This window comes from Lycium barbarum, chromosome 11 (assembly GCF_019175385.1).
Source record: "Lycium barbarum isolate Lr01 chromosome 11, ASM1917538v2, whole genome shotgun sequence".
In the NCBI taxonomy this organism is placed as follows: domain Eukaryota; kingdom Viridiplantae; phylum Streptophyta; class Magnoliopsida; order Solanales; family Solanaceae; genus Lycium; species Lycium barbarum.
The window spans coordinates 41454103-41462297 of record NC_083347.1 but is presented as its reverse complement, the minus strand read 5'-3'; the positions used below and the strand labels follow the sequence as shown (position 1 = coordinate 41462297).

Below are 8195 nucleotides of genomic sequence, written 5' to 3'. Positions count from 1 at the left end.
GGGGCCAGATACTTTTTTTTTTAAAATATGGTCATTTATGCCCGCTTGAAGTGCGGAAAAATTCACTAGTCATATAAATACATACAGTTTCAAACTCCTTTAAGGTAAATTGAAACGGAGGAACCACGTGATACCATGAAGCATCATACTATACTCCATATTATTATAAACCCCATGAGGGGATCACAAATTTCGGCGCAGATGTTGGCTTTGGCTGGTGGTCTGGGGGTCACCCAAAATTCTTTGTTACAGCTAACGACAACGCGCTGTTTTGCAAGCCTGAGTGAAAGACATTTTCCTTTTTGATTTTATTTCCCCGACATTTTAAGGATGTACATTAATTACCCTTTTTTTTTTTTTTTTTTTTTTTGTGATAATGAGCTTGTTTGGATGGGTTTAAAAAAAAAGCAGCTTATAAGTCAAAAAAAAAAAAAAAATTAGGATAGTCCAACTTATTTGTTTTGGCTTATAAGCTTTTTCAGCTTATAACCTGACTTAGATAAGCTAAGCTAAATGAGCTCAATTATCTTTTTAGGCTTATTTTAGTACAAAATGGCTTATAAGCTGACCAGTCAAACACTCAAAAAAAGCTGAAAACATAATGTGTACATTAATTACCTCTGGTTTCCATGGGATGGGATGTACATTAATTACCTTTTTTTTTTTTTCTATTTTTCTTTTGGTGATAATGTACTTTAATTACCTCTGGTTTCCATGAGATAAGTCACAAGTCAAAGATGTCTAATACTCTTGTGGGCACGAATAGCTCCTTAAATCAAGGGAATCTTTTTTTCCATTTGATCGGATATTCATTTTGGGTTCAATTAATTAAGATTGTAATAGAATTTTCACTTTGAAAACTAAATATTTTCTACTAAAAGTGATACTCTCTCCCCATCTCATAGTAAGTGTTTTTTTTAGACTTTTCATTTTTTTCAAAATAAGCGGTTCTTTAGAATTTCAAGAAGACTTTGGGCAGATTCTTCCAAGATTATCCTTATTTAAATAGTCAAGATTCATTAACTACGTTTGCTTTATCTAGAAAGTAATTAAATTTGACTAAGGGTAAGTTAATAAAAACACTCCTAATTTTCTAAGAGTAAGCAGTTTCTTAAGGGGTGTGTATGAACCTTAAAACCCACTTATTATGGAATGAAGGGAGTAATACTTTTTAAACTGACCTCGAGACCTCTAATTAAGAATAGAGAGATAATTACCATTCTGCTGTAACTTTTAGCAGTTAATTTAGGGAAGTTCAAGGATACTTTTACCATGATTAGCCATATACTCCCCCCCCCCCCCCCCCCCCCATTCACTTTTACTTGTCTACTATACTAAATATAAATTTTCACTTTTACTTGTCTTTTTTTTTAAGCAACCACTAAGGATGCCTAGTGGCTTTATTTTATTACTAAATAAAAGAGTATCTTTACACTATGTTTCGACAGAAACATCTGGAACCAACAAACAAGAGCTCAAAAATCTAGCTAGATCCAAGAACTAAGAACAGAGAACAAATCTCTTCTCACAGCAACTCAGTCTCCTAGCTTAGCAATCAGGTATGATTCTCACCCATTTTCATTCCTGTCGATTTTTGTACGAACTGAACTGAAGAAAAGTACATGGTGTATAATTTTGATTCTTCCAACTGAAAACCTATAGATGTAGCTTGAAGATCTGTTGTGTTGTGTTGTGTTGTGTTGAATCAACTCTTTTGAGCTTTGTCTATTCCTCTCCTCCATTGTTGATGTGCTTTGAAATCTCTAACCTTTACCCAGTTCTCAAATTGATTTGATAACTTAAGTATTCTGTCCTGTTGATTGTTAGATCTTGTTTGTCTTGAGTAAGTAGCATTCTTAAGCCCGTGATTGGCCCCATTAATATGTCCCTCAAGCTCTCACCAGAGACATGGTTATCAACCACACTAAGATTATCTCTAGGCTTTACAATTGAACTAAATAAACAAGACTTACTTTCTCTTTAATTAACAGGCTAGATATCCAGTTAGGATTTCTAATTTCTAGTAGACAATCAAAAGCAAAAAACCTATGAAATACAGTGGATACTGCTTCTCAGCTATTGCTAACTCTTCAATAGGATGAGCCGAAGCTAATACCACACATTGAAGAATTTTCAATAGTTAAGTTACACAATCACACATGTACTCATTAGGTCTGCTTATTCCTTGCATTTCTGATCCTGAGATTAGGAACTTGTTGCTTATCCAAATTTAGTATCTTCCTCCCTGCACTAGGCAGTTCTGAAAATAAATTAAACTCTGATATACCTGCAAAATCAAAAGCTATGTTAGTTAAAAAATCTGCCAGGCTATTCCCCTCCCTATAGACGTGTTGTATTATCACATTGAATCCTTCCATCAGCTTCTTAATTCTCTCCACTTCAGTAATAATGCACCATGGTATCTGCCACTGTTCTTCCACCACTTTCTTTAAAAGCAATGAATCTGTTTCCATAATTAATGGATGGAGTTCATGTTCCACACAGTAGGTCAAGCCTTGCAGTATAGCTTTAGCTTCAGCTACTACAATTGTAGAATCCCCTATTTCAGCACACAGAGCATATACCAAGTCCCCTTGCCAATTTCTCACACAAAAACCATAAGAACTAGGTCCCGGATTCCCTCTTGAAGCCCCATCTGTATTACACTTAAACCACCTAGCATATAGAAGCTTCCAATGTACAACTTTAGTAATTATTGGGGGTTGTATTCTTTCCAAACAATTAACTAGGTCAGGCCATAGAAAAGGCACATTTTGTAATGATGGGTATCTCATCCTGGTAAGATAGTATAGATTATTGTTCACTTCATGCAGCACCTTTCTAAAACTCACCTTACCTCCATGTCTTATGGTATTTCTCCTTTTCCACAGTTCCCATGTAATCATTGTTGGTATTGCTTGAACAATAGGTTTGATCATGTCATCGCAATCTACTGACCATACAGCTCTGATTGTTTGGTGTAGTTGGACTCTATTTACATGTAGTCCTGCTGCTTCTAAAAACACCTTCCATACCCCTTCTGCAAAATTGCTTGTTAAAAATAAATGTTGCATAGTTTCTTGTTGAGGAACTCTGCAACAGTAACATCTAGAGACCACGACAATATTAATCCTCATCAAATTATCATCAGTAGGGATTATCCATTTCCATAACTTCCACAGAAAGAAGGAAATTTTAAAAGGAACTCCCTTAATCCACAATTGTTTGAAGTCCTCCTGTATGTGACTCTTATGCCTCATAATATCCCAAGCACTGTTGATTGTAAACTTTCCTATACTTGTTGGCATCCACCAGGGTCTATCCCATACACCTTGAAGCTGTTCTATGTGAATTTCAGACTTAATGTGATCCACTATATCTGTTGGAAAGTTTTGCTGCAACATTTGATCCTTCCATCTCCCTCCCTCTATCAGATCTGCAACATCCTTCAGTGCTTCATTAATAGGAAAATCAGTGGGCACCACATGGTGTAAAGCCCCTATCTTAGTCCATTTCTCATACCAAACATTAATAGTTCCACCTTTTATTTCCCACCAAATTTCATGTTCTATAGCTTCTCTTGCTTCTAGCATTTTCTTCCACACCTGTGACCCCCCCTTCCACTAGACTAGAGTAGGCATCTGTTTCTTGTAATATTTATTCCACATGTAATTTTCCCACAATGTATTAGATGTCCTGAATCTCCACCATAATTTGGCAAAAAGAGCATTTGAAATATCAAATAAAGATTTAAAGCCTAAACCTCCTTCCTGAGTAGGTAAACATACATTCTGCCATGCTACCCAAGGCCTACTCCTTCCTTCTTCCTTATTACTCCAAAAGTATCTAGCAAACATCTTATGTATTTCATTCAACACACACTTTGGAGGAGCTAATACTGAAAGTAGATGCAAAGGCATTGCTTGGAGAACACTTTTAATTAGTACAGCCTTACCTCCAAATGACAAGAGCTTGCCCTTCCAAGAATGCACTACTCTTGATATCACCTTATTGATGAAGTTAGACAAGCTGATTGGTCTCATATCTGAAAAAGTCTGAACAGTTTGTTTTTTAGGTATAAGTACCAGATTAGTATGTGTGATTGATTTAGGGAGTTCGGCACCATCGAAAAAAGACAAAACTACAGCATGCACATCATTCCCTACAATCTCCCAACATTGCTGATAAAAAATGCCTGTAAACCCATCTGGTCCACCAGCACTGTCCCCACTTAAAGCAAAAACTGCCTGCTTGACTTCTTCTTTTGTTGGATATGCACATAACATCATATTCTGCTCATGAGATATCATAGAAGGAACATGTCTTAATATTCCAAAATCTGATGTATCCCCCTCCTGGGTAAATTGATTTTGAAAGAAATTTACTGCTTCTGCCTTGATATTCTCCATCTCTTCTAACCATACTCCTTCTCTATAATATATTCCCCTCACCTGTAATCTCTTCCTCCTTCCATTCACATAATTGTGGAAAAAACTAGTAATCCTGTCTCCTTCTGTGGGCCAATTAAATCCTGCCTTTTGTTTGCAGTATTGTTCTTCTAGGCTTAAGTATTTTTTCAATTCAGCCTGAGCCTTTTGAAGCACAATTCTGTTTACAATGCTGGGTTCCTCTTCAAATAAATCTTCCTTTATTTTTACCACTTCCTCTCTGATTGCTAACTATTTGAAAATGTCTCCATAAGTTTCCCTACTCCACCTAGAAAGAGCACCTTTTAAGATTTTGAGCTTCTGTTTAAATGCTAAGAAAGGGGAATCTGCGTATGGAGTCCTCCAATTCTGTACCACCACCTCCTTGAAAGTTTCATGTTGAGTCCAGAAATTCAGAAACCTAAAAGGTTTTATAGAGTGAACAGCTTCTTCTCCATATGATAGAATCAAAGGGGCATGATCTGACCCTGTTTTTGAGAGATGCTCAACTTCTATTTGCAGGAATATGATCTGGAACTGACAATTAACCACTATTCTGTCTAACATTTTGAAAATGCAATCTTCTGCTGATCTTCCATTCCACCATGTAAACAGACTTCCTTTAAATCCCATGTCTAATAACCCACAAGAGTTAATACAGAAAGCAAAGTCCTCACACTCAGATAATGTGACAGGAAGCCCACCTAGTTTTTCTTCCTCAGACAATATCACATTGAAATCCCCCCCCCCCCCAACCATCCATGGAAAATTCATGTCACTTGCAAGTTGGTAAAGACTGTCCCATAGCTCTAATCTCTCCCCTTCATCACACTTGGCATAGACAAAAGTTGCAATAATATCTTTGCCAGTATCTTGGTTACACAACTTCAAAGTAATTTGTTGGTCTGTGTCCATTAACACATCACATTGTACTGCATCATCGACAAAAACCCATATCTTACCATTACAATTAACTACAGTAGTCTCCATGCCCAATCTCCTTTTGTATTTCTGCAGATGTCTACAATTTTGAAATGGTTCCATTAAAGCCACAATAGAACACTTATATTGCCTTTGTAACATGATCAACCTTTGAAAAGCCTGTTGAGTGTTAACAGACCTAATATTCCATATTAGAGACTTAATCATTATTTACTTTTGGAAGTTGCCACTCTTTTTGGGTTCACCCTCTTGGGTGGTATAACATCTTGCACCTTTGTTTTTTTTTCCACTTTTTTTTTATGGCCTTTGGAGATATATCTGCTTCTGTGGACACCTTTTTTATTATTATGGAACTGATCCCTATTCCCTGATCCCCTTCTAGCTGCTGCTCTTCCTCGATAGCCTGCTGGACTTCATTTTCTGTAACTCTATGGGCCACTATTTCTTGTAACTTAGCATTTGATGGACTATGTTTTCCTTGCTGGATCATTTGTTGTTGGCTTGCTCCCTCTGACCATATTACAACACCTATTGAATGTGGCATCATATCAGTTAAATTCCCTTCTGCTTCCCTTTCTATGTCAGTTGCTTGCCCATCTAGTGGATTGTGTTTTATCCCTATCTCATCTGGTTTTGATTGCTGAAGTAGATCCCCAACTGTCAAGCTATCTGCAGTATCACTAGGCCCACTTTCCTCTTGTTTTTTTTGCCCCATCAGAGATCAAAGAATCCCCATAAGACTCCTCACCATGATGTGTCTTTGTTGTACCATAGGAGTTGTTTTCTAACTGCACTGCTGATTCTTGGCTCATGATTTCTTCTTCTGTATCCTCTGTTACTTCTACTCTATCCCCCCACCTTTTTCTTTTATCTACTTCATGAACATTTGGTGTCTGATCCACTTCCACCACCTGATCAACTACCTGATTATCACCTCTATTTTGCTCTTGCTGTCCCTGTCGTGATGTCACATGTTTTTCATTGTCAACATTGATTTTCCTAAAGAAGGCTTCCACCCAATCTTTAGAACTTTCTTGTACAGTTTTGTCTTGTTCCCTTTTTCCCTTTGGAGATTGAATGTTTTCATTATCTGCTGCATTTTGTGAATTGTTGCTTATATTAGTGTACTCATTTTCTTCTGTTTGTCCATTCAGGTTTCCTTCATCATGTTGGCTTTGCTGCTTGTTCCCCTCTTCAGGTAAATTCTCTGCTATTTCTTTCTCTAAACAATGATGTTTTGCTGCCTGTTTTGTCACAATTTCTTCTAAATGGTCTTGTTCTGAAAGAGCAGCAAACTGGTTGTTGGTCTTCACCTCACTAGTTTCTGCCTTCTTCCCTGTACCACCTTGCATATTTTGGCTCCCGTTCCCTTCTGCATGGTTGTGATTTCTATTGTCCTTAACAGGATTCCATTGTCCAGGATTGCCTATTAATCTTCCACTAGACAGTAGTCTTGCAGAATTATGATAACCCCTATGCATTGGCTTTTCAAAATTCTTGTATTTACCTGCTTCCTTTTCTTTTTGATTTACCTTCCCCGTTGGTTGTTCTTCTCTGTTGCCCTTTTGTTCTTCTCTCTGCTGTTTTTGGGATGCTCCTGATTTCTCCTCATAACTTTCTAGATTGCCTTCACTGTTTTCATATAACACTGCTTCTTTGTTCTTCTCCTCCTCCCTTCTTTTTGCCAATTCTGGATTTATTATTCTACAGTCGTATTCATTATGCCCCTGTAATTTACATTCTCTACAGTATTTAGGAAGATAGTCATAATGAATCTTCACATTTACTGTCCTTATTGCCCCTGAACTTTCATCCTCAATATCCATCCTTACAGAACTGGGTAGATCTGACAATAAATCTACTAGAACTTTAACCCTAGCACAACTAGGTCTTGTTTTGTTGATAGTAGCCATATCAAGATAAAGTGGTTTGCCAACTGCAGATGCAATTGAAAATAAAGTTTCCTTCACAAAATAGGTAGGCAGTAGATTAGGGAAGGATATCCATGCCATAGCTTTAGTAGTCTCCTCATCTATTTTAAATTTTGAATCATATATAAGTGGCCTCATTTGATATTCATATCCCTCTTTATCACTGATATAACATGCTGGTTTAGAGGATAAATTGATAAAGTCTTCTATAAGCGATAATATTATGAGTACATGTCGACTCCTAAAAAACCCAATTTGGCACTCACCCTTTATTCCACATTGTGCAGGGATAATTGTGCGGAGTTGATCCATATCTGGCCATCCATATGAGAATTTGCCAACAACAGCATGTTGTAACTTCTCAATCACGTTCATCCGGGACACCTCTTCCTCTGTCCATTTGAGATAAGGCTTACCATGAAGATAAGAGATTTTCTTCATTTCAATTGTTGGAACTGTGTATTTCTGATTTTGTGTAGTAGCATTCAAAGTAGTAGGTTTCAAAAGTTCAGCATACTGTAATTTGTTCTCTCTCGGTTGTAATATCCCTTCCTCTTGAGGAATTGTTGTAGTATCTTGCTGGTCAGCCACTCCGGAAGACTGACCAACGGCCATGGTGGCCATTGATGACAAGCTTGATCTACGTATTTAGGGTTTGCATGAAAAAAATCTTTTATTTGTCCACTTTAGCATATTAAGAAAAAGATAAACTTTGTTTTTCTTGGTTTACCTTTGCATTAGTTACTTATTTCCAAATCATTTTTCAAGTCTATTGACACTATACATCAACTAATATGAGTATTATCGTAAAATATATACTTCATTTGCTAATTCTTAAGGGGTGTGCAAAGGCAAAAGTGGACAAGTAAAAAAAATGAACCAATGGAGTATTTGA

General features: G+C 36.9%; 1 long non-coding RNA gene across 1 annotated transcript; it reads left to right on the top strand.

The window, feature by feature from the left end:
• Window positions 1-1435: 1435 nt before the first annotated feature.
• LOC132618836 (uncharacterized) lies at window positions 1436-7984 on the top strand. The gene is made up of 3 exons (XR_009574352.1): window positions 1436-1559; window positions 6524-6567; window positions 7588-7984. It is a non-coding gene; the product is annotated as an uncharacterized LOC132618836 (long non-coding RNA).
• Window positions 7985-8195: the final 211 nt, after the last annotated feature.